The sequence below is a fragment of the Rhipicephalus microplus genome, chromosome 10 (genome assembly GCF_043290135.1).
Source record: "Rhipicephalus microplus isolate Deutch F79 chromosome 10, USDA_Rmic, whole genome shotgun sequence".
Classification (NCBI taxonomy): Eukaryota; Metazoa; Arthropoda; class Arachnida; order Ixodida; family Ixodidae; genus Rhipicephalus; species Rhipicephalus microplus.
Genome location: NC_134709.1, coordinates 18833220 through 18847221, shown reverse-complemented (window position 1 = coordinate 18847221; position 14002 = coordinate 18833220). Strand labels below are relative to the sequence as shown.

At 47.3% G+C, this 14002-nt stretch overlaps 1 protein-coding gene across 17 annotated transcripts in view; it reads right to left on the bottom strand.

Annotated features, from left to right (window-relative positions):
* Positions 1 to 14002, bottom strand: part of LOC119181235 (progranulin) — a 102712-nt gene that overhangs the window by 80938 nt on the left and 7772 nt on the right. The gene's annotated exons all lie outside the window — the stretch shown is intronic.

The window sequence follows — 14002 nt, the reverse complement described above, 5'->3', positions numbered from 1 at the left end:
TTTCCCTGAAGCAGTGGCCTGCTCACGCCAATGTCTAGTATTTATCACGGGTTTATTACAATCAATTTTCGGTCTTTAATTATTAAAACAAACAGACGTAAGAAACATGATCCCATGACAATATTTGAACTAAAGACCTCTGATGTTGATGCCACACATTAAAGAATATCCCGCACTTACTTAAGGATATCCGAAATACATCTCCTGTATTTCGGATATGTTATTGGTACATTAGAGTTTCGTTAGAATTGAAGACATTCCTTGTCTGTTGTTATGCACTATTTTTAGGGGCGAAGCTCCATATAGCGGCACCCTTTCATCCCTCGTAGCCGTTGTAGTATGTAACAAGTATAACATTTGGACCTCCAAGGTGGTGCCGGTGAGAGATTTTTTCTGTGCGTTGTTGAACAATACAAAATTCGCAGCGCGTGCATTAACTAAAAGCCAAATTCTTTTGTCTCTCATTCCCCCTTAGCAGCCATTGGCATGTACATTAAGCACTATCTGACAAGAAAGGGTTACTACGTTATGCTCGCTGGGCGTAACCTCTTTGGTTTTAGAAAGGTTTAGCGATCGTTGGGCCGCAGTGCTATGAATACAGTGAACTAGTATATACCATAAACTCGAGGTGGTTAAGGGTGGGAAGTAGACACGAAGCGCAAGCCGTATGAAAGTGTGCACATGCCACCTCTCGTTTAGTCATTGGAATGTCCGCTGGATGGCGGTGCATATGCGGAATATATTCTGAAGCTGAACAAAGAAGCGGCCTACGGAGAGAACAGTAGGGAACCGGCAACCAGAACGGTGGAGAAGGAAGAACAAGCAAGTTTGGAAAAAACAGGTTCGGCCGGTTCAATTGTCGCAAGGCCCAGCTTCATCGAGGTAGTGGTGGGGCTGGGAGGGGGACAAAGCAGCCGGCGTTACAGGTGCAAGTAGCCCCCAGGTGCAGAACGCTCCAGCTGAAAATTCACAGCATGTGATAATCGCCGGGGGCTCGAATTTAAATCGATGCACAGAAGCCATCAAAGAGAGGGTAAGAGGTGACAAGAGGGTTGCAGTAGGAGTGCTCCCAGGACGCAAGCTTGAAGCAGTCATGAGGCAAGCGAGCGCAAAACTCAACTCTACAGCTGATAGACGAAACCTCGTGATAATTTCAGGCGGTTCAAACGATGTCTTAAATGAAGATACAGCAGAACTAGCAACCACACTGGTGAAAGGCGTCGATGACATGCGCGCCACTTCTCCTAAGGTACAGGTAGTGATATGTACGATACCGAAGGTGCCGGTGCGTGATAGCAACCTGCAAAGAGCGGTTGTCAACGCAAACCAAGAGATATGGCGGATGAGTCGAGAGAAAGGCTTTGAGGTGGTAGAAATAAACAGAGAGGTGCATAGGTGGGCTGGTTTTCGACGAGACAGAATTCACTTCGATGGACGGCTAGGTCATGATGTGGGTTGGCAGCTTGCAGGACGCGCAGTAGCTTTTTTGGGGGGCAAGCGAGCCCTTCGGGGTGCAGAATAGCTAGTAACGAGGAAAACAGCCCGGGAGACTTCGACAGGTGGTATGGACAGATACGGTTCCAAAGTGGCACCAGTATCTAAGATAGGTAGAGTCCGGGGCATAAATAGACGTAGCCACGAGCGCCGAGCCAATTCAGACATAGGGTATATTAACATGCAGGGTGGTATAAACAGGCTGAAGTGGGAAGAGATAGAAGAACAGCTAAGGGAAGAGAGGGCGATGGTATACGGTTTTGTAGAAACACATCTCAGGGACATGGAACAACCTCCAAACAATCTGGACTACGCGTGGGAATATTGTAATAGAACAGAATGCAGCAGAAAAAGGGGTGGTATTGGGGCATTCATTCATAAAAGTACAGACTGGCAAATGGTCAAGCAGGAGCACAAGGAACATTTATGGCTAAAAGGGAAAGTGGCAGGTCAAATGACACTCCTTGGTTTCGTGTACTTGTGGACGGGAGCAAAGGCCAGAGAGGAAAACCAGGCAATGTTGGAGTGTATATCAAAGGACATTCAGGAATTAGGAAGAGAGTGCGAGATAATTATACTAGGAGACATGAATGCGCACATAGAAGATATAGATGGCTCTACCGACCCGACAGGCAAAATGATCATGGATATGTGTGAAAGGCTTGATTTCATCATTTGCAACAGTACCAAGAAGTGTGAAGGGCAAATAACATGGGAGGTAGGAAGGCTGCAGTCGACGATAGATTATGCACTGATGTCACATAGGATGTATGATAAGCTCAGGGGAATGCACATAGATGAAGGTGGCTCCAGAAGTCTGGGTAGTGATCACAAACGTATTGAGCTAAATTTTGGAAGAGCAGTGAAAGTGGGAAGGAGACAAGATGAGCAACTACAGGAAAATTTTTATTCAGAAAGGCAAATTGAAATAGCCACTAAACAAATTGAGAAAGTAATCACGGAGGATAATAAGACAGTGTGGAAATACACGAATCCAATTAGACTGTTTGAGCTAGAGCTTGCTAAGACGCGTGACAAGTCACCCCGGAAAAGAAGACACAAACCCAAAATTTGGTGGGTTGAGGAAGTTAAGAGAGCCATAGCAAAACATCTGGAAGCCTCTAGGTAACACAGACATGCTAAGCAGCGGGGTGAACCGACAGATGATGTTGAAAGAAAATGGGAAACCTTTCTAAGCTGTAGAAGGGATGCATCCCTTCTGATCAATGAAAAGATTAGAAGAAAGGGAGCTCAGTGGCTGGCAGAAGTACATATAAAAGATAGAAAGGCAGCTGCGAAATTTTGGAACTATCTAAACTCCCTGAGATATGAGACGAGCCTAGAGCAGAGGTTTATAACTACAGCCCAAGGTGCTAGGCTAAAAGGGGACGAAGCTATTGAATATATAATAACAAGGGTGACAGAAAAATTTCAACAAAGAAGTGCTTTATGCACCACAATAGACAAGGACGAATCAAGTGGTGCAATGGCTCCATTTTCACAACGTGAGTGGGAAAAGGCTGAGAAAAGGGTTCCTAGTAGTACATCAACCGGCTCAGATGGCATTCCAATTATGCTGATAAAAACATTAGGTCCGAAGTCTAAGCAGGCTTTGAGAGAGGCAGTGAGCAAACTAATAATCGATGGTGAAGTTCCCGATGGATGGAAACTTGGTGAAGTTCCCGATGGATGAGCATGATCTATAAAGGGAAGGGGGACAAAACTGACATAAACAACTACCGTCCCATAACAGTTACATCAGTGGTCTACAGGCTGCGATGCAGATTATAAAGGAAAGACTGCAGGCATGGATAGAGGATAAGGGGGTGCTGGGGGAACTGCAGAATGGGTTTCGGAAACACAGGACGTTGGAAGACAATCTGTTCTCACAGACGCAGTGCATCGAAATAGCAGAAAAGGAACGCAGGCCCCTGTGGCTAGCATTTTTGGATATCAAGGGAGCGTAGGATAGCGTGGTTCAAGAGGAATTGTGGGGAATACTGGACACACTAGGCGTGGAACGTGGAATATGTAGGCTTGCTTTAGGAGCTCACGGGAATACACCAAATCAGGGAGTAAAAGGTGATATGGGATGGACATCATTTGAGGGCAGGGAAGCTAGCAGCAAGATAAAATTTGAGAAGCGACTGAGAGAAATGGGGGAGGAGCGTTGGGCTAGGAAGGTTTTCAGCTACTTGTACATGAAGAATGTCGATACAAAATGAAGGAAGCGAACCAGGAAATTGACTGGTGAATACTTAGAAAACAGCAGGTGGCCAAACCACAAAGAACTATCGGTTAAGAAGAAAGTGAAGGAAACGGAGACTGACATGTGGAGAATGGGCATGATTAAGAAGTCCGCACTAGAGATCTATCGAACTTTTAAGCACGAAATTGCCAAGGAAAGGATCTATGATAATACCCGAGGTAGTTCTCTACTGTTTGAGGCCAGGACGGGAGTACTGCGAACCAAGACATATCGGGCCAAATACGAAGGGGTAGACACAGTATGCAGTGCGTGTGGAGAGGAAGAAGAAACTGCCGAACACTTGATAATGTTCTGTAAAGGGCTTCACCCTATAGTTCAAAATGATGGCGCAGAGTTTTTCAAAGAAGTGGGGTTTAGGGGCAGGGAAGGCAAAATAGACATTAAGCGGGTAGACTTAACTGGAAGGAGGTTATCTGATTGGTGGCTAAAGTCAAGTCACGTGTGAAAATTAAACCCTTCACTGCAAAGTACGAATCCTCAAACTCACTTTTTAAAGAAAAAAAATAAATCTAGTTTTTGGTTCATTAAGTATTAGGGCTTGGTGGCGCTAGCCACCGCCCGATCTTAAGGGTACAGCCATATCCATCCATCCATCCATCCATCCATCCATCCATCCATCCATCCATCCATCCATATGATGAAAAGATGCGAGATGGTGGTACTTGGAGTGTTGAATAGATGGAGGAACGGAAACACAGACAGATGCATGGACGGACTCACGGATGGCTGCACCGACGGATGGACGCATGGACGGACGCAGGGGCGGATACATGGACGAACGCAGGGACGGACGCACAGATGGACGTGCGGATGCACGAACAGACGCACACACGGACGGGAGAATGGACGCTCGGACGGTCACACAGACGGACGCATGGACGGACGGAAGCAAGAACGAATGGACGTACGGATGCTTCAACCCACTCTCCATTATTCACTCCGTGGATATGCTGCCATTTTTTTTAATTTATATCGCAGCAATGCACAACGCTCTCTCCAAAGAATTTCCTTCATCCATGCCGGAAAAGGGCCCTTCATACAGGTGCGCTGCAGCACAACACCGCAGTTGCTAGAGGCAACAACCACAATTCATATCAATGTTAACTATGAAAATGAGAAACGTAAAACAACAAACAACCTCAATAAAAGATCAACTTGCCGTATTGAAAGTGACTGATGGTCGTCAAGTAAACAATCAAGAAACTAACAATGACTAGAAAACGGTGCATACAAAAATGCATTTGACCAGTGCTCCTTTGGAGGCCGCACTTCTTCAGCATCGCGAGCACCGGTCCACTGTCATATATAACCACATTTAAAACGTACAAGCCGTGGATTCTTGCAGCATGGGACGGCTTTATGATCTCCCATTGTAGAGTAGTACCCAGTACTCTAAATCGTTACCCTTTTGAGTGCGATTGCACTCTATAAGCGACCCTGAATCCGCCGTCCGCGGTGCGCGTCCTCCTCTTCCTTAGTAACGGTGCAAGGAGCGGAGAGGAGCGTCTGTAGCAACGGCGCAGCGATGTCACACACCACGTGATTGCGCGCGCTACTTCCTCCGCTCCGTGGCTGCGCTGGCAGCCACGACTTGCTCGAGTTCGGCAATTCGTCATAGGTATGGATCCATCGCAGGCATCAACCTCGACTGCGATACCTCCAACAACGAGTACAACGCAATCGAATGCGAGCATTGCACGCGTCGTTGAAGATGTCGCGCCTGTTGAAGACAAGGCAGCGCGGCGAAGGGCCCGTGATGCCGAGCGCAAGCGGGCGAAGCGGGCCGCGGACATAAACATCTTTATAGTGCGAATTTACTCTCACATATACGCGTAAACTCACCAAGATTTCACGAGAGGGTCTAACAGTTCCTGGGAATCGCAATATGATCACACGGGGTAGTTTACGTTAACTCACTGGCGAATGCCAACGGATTTTAACTTTACTCCCCCTCATAGCATCACCCCGTGCATTCGCACTTAACCATGTTCACCCTCGGGGAAATGCTTGTTTTTTTTTTTTTTTGTCTAAACACACGTCAGGGACGTCCTCCTCATCTAGCCATGGCGCAATCGACGTCGTGGACGCCTTCGAAGGCGCAGGCCTTCGACGTTGTCGTCCCTGCTGGGGCTAGTCCGGAGACCGTCGTCGACGCGACGGCCTCAATAGTTGGTCTCTCAGAGGTACACTGCGTTCAGCACATGGGAGGCATGAACTTCCAAGTAACTGTCAAGAGCATGGCTTCCATGACTCCTATCGTCGACGCTGGCTACCTGACCATCGGTGGCGAGCGTATTCCTGTCGTTCCCGTCGGCCCGCAGGTAACTAACGTCCCTTGCCTGTTCTTACCAGCCTTCGTCTCCAACGAGGTACTCGTCCAGGCTTTGTCCCCATACGGCAAGGTATTGACTGTGACCGCTGGCTTCATGAGCGCAAGACGCGGAGTTCTCACAGGCACACGCTTTGTCCGGATGGAAATGAGTCCCACAAATCCCGTCCCCAACTATCTTCGCGTTTCTGGTCATCGAGTCACCTTCGACTACCGCGGTCTGCAACGTGTTTGTCGTCGGAGTGGCTCTAGTGGTCATTATCGAGCACAGTGCACAGCACCATTTTGTGGTCGATGTGGTGTGCACGGACACGAAAGCCAAGGTTGCGACCGCCCCTGCTGACGTTGTGGAGATAACCACCCTACGACCGTCTGCTCTGTGCGTCGTTCGATGCTACTGCGGGGACCTTCCCTGCCCTACCGTCCGTGTCACCAACGGCAACAGATGAACGAGAACCCGGAGCTGTAGTAGAAGAAAGCCAGAATCCGATTCTGAGAGCTACGTTAAACGACGAAGAAGTGTGCAGCTTGGCCAACACAGGGCTGGTCGGACGATATCACCCCTCTGTCAATTCTGCGGAGAACTCGAAAATATCGCACATTACTTTTTGACATGTGCAAGATATTCTCCTATCAGAACTCGATTTCTAATTACTCCTTTTACAAAAATAGGCTTGACCTTATTGGAGGAAAATATTTTAAGCTTCGGTGCCTCAGGCTTGGGATACTGCCACAGGGATGCCTTTGATGTCATGTGTAATTTCATTATAAATACTCAACAAGCGCCATTTTAACCTGATATTTAAAATTATTCGTCATTTCGTTAGGTTAAAACTTAAGTTCTCAAAATTATTCCCATCAGGTTATTATGGTAGTCTGGAATACAGGCTCAAAAGCATATTACTTGTAGTTAAATTGAATATTTTTCGTATATTTGCCATTTCATTTTTTTTTATTTTTGGTTTTAAGTTTTATAGCTTACCTAAAATAACCTTTACCAGTCTCTACGTTGCAGTCTTGGTCAATCCCCCAGAGTGGGTACGTGCCATGTATCTAGGATAGCAAAGCAAAGCAAAGGCCAACCCGAGCGCGCCCCGTTTGCCAATCTCAGCGATAAGAACAGCCACCGCGGTTGACCTCGCGTCTGTCCAACACCACCTAAATGAGTTCTTATCTAGGTGGTGTTGGTCTGTCCCAGGCAAACGTGCCGTGCCATGTTCGACGTGGGTCCAAGCCGAGAAAGAAACGCTGGTAGGTACCGAGGCACCGGACTCATCGTTAAATCTAGGAGCTGAGTGCTCAGTAGACGCCAACGTCGTGAGATCTACGAGCGCTGGTGTCTCGCCAGGAACAGAAATAAAACCGAATGAGCAAATCCCATTGGCTCATTCCGAAAGCCAGGCTCGCGACTTCCTTGAACAAGTAGCAAGACGTCAGGGGAGCTCTTTACTGACACGTCTCGACAAGCAATCCGTGATCAAGGTCGTGGGAGGTGGTGACAACGCTGACGCTGCAGCCCTACCACTATCTGATTCGTCAGACAGCAGCTTCAGCCTCGAAGTCGACAGTAGCATCGGACTCTCTTCTAGCCTAGACGGATGTGACGTGCAAATGCTAGCCCCGCGAGATGTCAAGCGTACTCACAAGTCTGATACCAGCTCGCACGGCACCCATGATAGCCGCTCCGAGTCCCAGCAACCGAAGAAACCTCGACCCTCTTCTAGAGGGTCGAACTGTGCTGTGTAGTGTATGTACTCCAGTTCCCCCAGACAGATCCTCGAGGTACCGAATCGAAAAACACGACCAGGTAAGTCACAATCATTTCAATATGGCTGACACCCTGAAAATCATCTTTTTCAAATGTTCAAGGGTTCCGTAACCCAGTAAAGCAAACCGAGGTTATCAGCATAGCCCGCGCAGAACATTGTGATATTCTGTGTTTACAAGAAACAATTTTTTTTACCACTGGCCACGTTCGTGCATTCAAACGCGCATTTAATTTAGACTGTTATTTTTCTTTCGCGACATCCCGCTTCAGTGGAGTCGGAATTATTATTTTCAACCGCGCTCTTCGCAATCATCATGTTTCATATGACGGGATTGGACGGGTATTGCCTTTTGACTGCGTCCTATCATACTTCAAGCTGCGCGTTTTGTGTATTTATGGGCCAGCTCAAGCAGCGATGTCTAACGATTTTTTCCGTGACGTGGACGTGTATTTTCTAGACGGTAGTCATGTCATACTCACTGGAGATTTTAATTGTGTATTAGACACACGAGCTGACGTGCAAGGTCCAGGATGGGGTCGCTCTGATTAGAACTCGCGAGAGCTGCGTCGCCTGGTCCAACATTTCTCTTTGATAGATACGTACAGACTAGTGCATGGACCACAGTATGCCTGGACTTGGCGGCGTAGCACGTCGTCTAGTCGGTTGGATCGTTTCTATATGTGCCGAGCGCGCTATCTTTTTACGTATCGCACTCTGATGTAGTAACATTACCATCATCCCCTGTTTATATATCAGAACTGACCAGTGACGCTCGAGGCTTACTTTCCCTTTTCATTATCAGTGAGACCTTGGCGCCTTGACATCCGCATTCTGCACGACGCGCGTTCACGTTCCAGTTTATCTACAATCTTGCGCGCCTCTCTTTTGGGATCCGGTCCGGAGGTGTGGGACGCGCTCAATACACAGTGGCGTTTACACTGCTCAGTAGCAGGGCGGGCCCTTAGACGCCGTACGTCCGAAGAACTAGCGGACACTGCCACAAAGCTGCGTATTGCTCTTCGGGTTGATCGGCTAACTTCCTTGATGCGCACATGGCAGCGAGAGTTAAGGGGTCGTTTTCAACGCCTTATTGCAGCTTCGTCATTGACGGCGGCTGCTTGGCGTTGCAGACGTTATCCATGTGCTCACCCTGAGGTTCTACGCTTAACGAAAAGCTCGCTTCTCAACCCGTCGAGTCGACCAGGAACTCAGGCCACCAGATACTTACAAACTGCGTTACAGCCGACATGTGATCAATCAGTTTTCCTAGCTCACTTTGGCAACATGGCTCGTATAAGCCAATGTCATCACATCGCGGTACCACCGTGACAGCAACAATGTTAAGCATGCTCCCTCAAATTTCATCAGAAGTAGCTGAACAACTTTGCACAAGTCCGTCAGCTGACGAAGTGAAAGAGGCACTGTCTTCCATGAAGCGTGGCTCGGCCCCCGGGCCGGACGGGTTGCCTGATGAGTTTTATTTAACGTTTTGGGACGACATTAATGCTCTTTTCACCTCTGTTATTTGTCGCTGTTTTGAGTACTTTGATTTCCCTGATAGCTTTCCCCATGGTAGAATTGTTTTAATACCTAAACATGACCCATCGTCAGTTCTCCCAGAGGAGTGGAGACCAATAACGCTCCTCAACGTTGATTACAAAACTTTCGCGGCAGTTATCCCTCGGCGTTTGAGAAGCCTGATGCCCTCCTTAATAGGTCATCATCAGGCGTGCTCTATTCCTGGAAGAGAAATCCACAGTCTCTCCTTTGTTACGCGCGATATAGTTGCGTACACGTTAACAAAATCAGCTCGGGGACTCTTGGTTTCACTTGGCCAGGAAAAAGCATTCGATCACCTCGAACATAGCTTTATATTTAGTGTAATGGCAGCATATGGATTCTCCCAAAACTTCGTTAAGATTCTCGGAAACGCATACCGAAATATATGCAGCACGTTGTTTCTTGTTGGTTTAGAGAGTGCGCCATTTCCTGTTACCCGTGGTGTTCGTTAGGGGTGTCCTTTATCCCCTGCATATTTTGTTACTCAGCCTCGAACCATTCCTTCAATCGCTAATCGCTGATCCATACGTTAGAGGTCTTGCTCTTCCAGATAGGGGTACCGTGACGGTGACAGCATTTGCTGATGACATCATGTTGTATTTGAAGAATGAGCACGGCTTATCCCGTAGCGTACGACTTTTTGCTGCGTAACAGTGTCACGATTTCAGGTGCTGCGTTAATTTTTTCAAAATGTCGATATTTATTCATTGGTTCCTCAGACGCCTGCCTAAGTCCCTTTTTTGGTCTTCAAAAAAGTGACTCCATTCGCATTCTGGGGCTTCATTATACTTGCTACGGCATATCAGCCTCCTTGTGGGTTTCAGTAGTCGAAGATGTAAAACGACACGTCCGGAAAGCACAAGAGTATGATTTACCGATGCTCGAAAGAAGGTATTTAGCACAGACGGTGTTTTGCAGCCGTGCATGGTACATATCTCATGTCGTACAGCGCCCATTACGAATCACTAGGTCATTGCAATCGCTCATTGTCTCATTTTTCTGATCGGGTGGAACAGAGCTGGTTTGCCGAGCAGCTCTTGGGCAACCGAGAAACTGCGGTGGATTCGCATTCCATTCCATCTCCGTTCGCTGCCGGCTGCTTGCCATACGATTCTTACTTCGGTTGTTGCATGGTGAACAGTGCCCCGCGCGTGATCTTGCCTGCTATTTCTTAGGCACCAAGATACGCTATTTACTACCAGATGCACGGCTTAATTCTGCACCGCTAACGCTTAACGTGCCTGCATTTTACTCAACGGCAGTAGCATTTTATCGACACACGCAGCAGGTTTGTCCCGATGTGGACATTCTTGAAAGCCGCATTGTAGACACAACGGCGGCTCTTCTGCTTTTTTTGGTTCCTCCAGCCCGTCTAGCGCGATCGAGACATGTCTCGTGGAGCACGATAACGGCATCGTTTTTGCCTGGTCACCTCCGTGACTTTATGTGGCGTCTTGGATAGAGAGTACTCCCAACACGGGACAGACTGGAGAAGTGGGGCATGGTCCCGTCTTCCACTTGTCCTATAACTGCCCGTTACAGGAGTCTAACCAGCATATGCTGCAGCAATGTGTCGTTGCAAAGGTATTTTGGAAGTCCGTAAACACTAGTTTTCATGGCCTAGGTGTTAATCGCTTTGTAACATCTGCTCGCTGCTCGCGTAGTCGCTTTGCACGCCTTCTAATAGCTGCGGGAGCTTTTTGTTTGTGGCGTAATAGGTGCGAGGCTGTTGCGGCAGGTCATCGTCGTCGTGCTCTCTTTCCGATTCTGGAACGCTTATACTCTGAACTCCTATTGTTTCTGTCGGAGGAATTGTTCTTCCTCGGGGAGGAAGGATTTCTGCGACAATGGTTGCGCTGCTTTCTGACCGTAGTTGACAGACGTGTTCGATTAGTCTTCCACCTGGCCTGGTTCCTATAGCCAGGTCACCTTTCCTGTCTGATTAGTGCATGTAATCTGTATGTGGTCAATATTGCTATGCGTTTGTGTATGCCCCGTATGGGTGTGAGTTCTTGTATATATGCACTTCATTCTAACGCTGTAAGTTGTGTAATTGTTACGAATATTGATACCTGTTGTACATATTTCCTAACATCTTCACCAAGTCTTGTAAATTCTGTACATTTATCATCATGTACATTGTCCATATTGTGATTAGTGTATATATGTAGTGTATATGCAGTTAGTGCCATGGACTATGGACACCTTACGCACTTGGACACTTTTGTTTAAATGCGTAATGTATGTTGTGCTTTGTCATTTGTTTGTTATTGTGCTTGTTGTACAGACGCTCGTTCTTTAGGTTTGTTGCGTCCCATGATAGAATAAACTTTTTCGGAACACAGTTGTTGTTTTTCGCGAAGTGTACGTACCCGTGCACGTAGTTTTGATTGTGCACGTCATAATGTTTGCTTGTGGGTACAAACAGTTCCCGTTGTGAATGTATGTACACCAAGATATATTAGGAATGTCACGAGAACGAAAAGTGTAACAGATGAATTTACCTTGTATATGTTTCTTTGAGAAATAAAATCTCTTAAACTAGTCCGGCAAATCGCTCCAGAAGCAGCCCCCGACCTCGGCGGGACGGCTTTATGCTCTCCCATAGTAGAGTACCATGTACTTCAACTCGTTAACCACCCCTGAACACTCGACACAGCTTCGCTTGTCATTTGAAAACCTCTCACTCGTATGGGTGAGGTGATTGTCTAACGAAACCATATTTCTGCGAATTCAAATCTTATCGCAGAGACTCCGAACCAGAAGCGTCCGATTGAGAGTCCGTGTAGAGGGGCCTTTCACCACAGCGCTTTGCTTTCGGACACACTTGAAGGGTCATTGTTAGCAATCATTGTTAGCAGGTCATTGTTTTCATAATGGGAGGTCCCGCCTGCGGTTCTTACCTTGGGACCTCCCAGTGAATCTGTACCCATGCACTTTTCCATGTTCACGCTTGATGAATAAAATTCAATTCAATATTCAAAAAAAAAAAGCGAAGTGGTACTATCTTTTGCGGTCCACATGGGAGCATGCCTCGGCGCACCAGGAAAGGGAGAAGGCGAACGAAATAAAGGATTGATATGCGGGATTTAACGTCCCAAGAATGAAATAAAGGATGAGGTCTAGAAAGAGGATAATAGATGCGAAGCACGGCTTATACGATTGAGTGAGTGGCTACCTCCTCTATACAACTTCTCTAACAGGTACTAGAGTAGGCGTACATAAGTACAATACTATAGAAGGCGTACATAAGTAATTATAAGGACCGTAGCATTTGTCACGCTGCGCTGACAATGCAACGCGATGGTCAAAAAGGCAACTGTTTTAAACGCTTTGCTAAGACGACACGGTGGTGGTACATGCCCGTCGCTTTGCGTTGTACACCTTACCGCCTCTGACACAGGCGCGCACGCCTTCGTTTTCGAAGATAACTACGAGAGCGCACTCGTGTCTAACGTGCATCGATGCGCTGTTCGCCTTCGCTGCACTGATCGAGACTCTCTAACGTAGCGCTTCCAGAATACAATTCCCAGATTTTTTTCGCGCTGAACATCAAGTAGACGTTTTGTTCACTCTCTCCGGACGCAAGATTATAGACGGCCTCAAGACTGCAAGCGTTGTGCCCCAAAAACACTTCCAGTGATTTCGTTTACGAACTCGTAACGTGGAAACTGATAGCTCGTTTTCACGTTTTTTTTTTTTTTTAGGGGCGAAGCTCCTTATAGCAGCACCCGTTCGTCCCTCGTAGTCGTAGTAGTAGTTGTAGCGTGTAACCAGTCTTACATTTTGACCTCCAAGGGGGTGCCGGTGAGAGATTTCTTCTGAGCATTGTTGAACAGTAAAAAATTCGCAGCGCGCGTTAACTAAAAGCCGAATTCTGCTGTCTCTCATTCCCCCTTAGCAGCCATTGGCATGTACATTGAGCACTATCTGACAAGAAAGGGTTTCTACGTTATACTTGCTGGGCATAACCTCCTTGGTTTTAGAAAGGTTTAGCGAGCGTTGGGCGGCAGTGCCATGAATACAGTGAACTAGTATATACCATGAACTCGAGATGCTTAAAGGTGGGAAACGCAAGCCGCAAGAAAGTGTGCGTGTGCAATCTCTCGTTTAGTCCTTGGAATGTCCGCTGGATGGCGGTGCATATGCGGAATATATGATGAAAAGATGCGAGATGGTGGTACTTGAAGTGTTGAATAGATGGACGAACGGACACACAGACAGATGCATGGACGGACTCACGGATGGCTGCACCGACGGATGGACGCATAAACGGACGCAGGGGCGGATGCATGGACGGACGCACAGATGGACGTGCGGACGCACAGATGGACGTGCGGACGCACAGATGGACGTGCGGACGCACGAACGCACGCAGGCACGGACGGGCGAATGGACGCACGGACGGATAGAAGCAAGAACGAATGGACGGACGGATGCTTCGCCCCACTCTCCATCATTCAGTCCGTGGATATGCTGCCATTTTTTTTTTTCAATAGTAAAGTCTCTTATTAGTTTTCCAGATAAAAAAAAACATGCGTGATGTTCAAGGCAATCTCTTGTAGTTTTTATGTAGCTCAA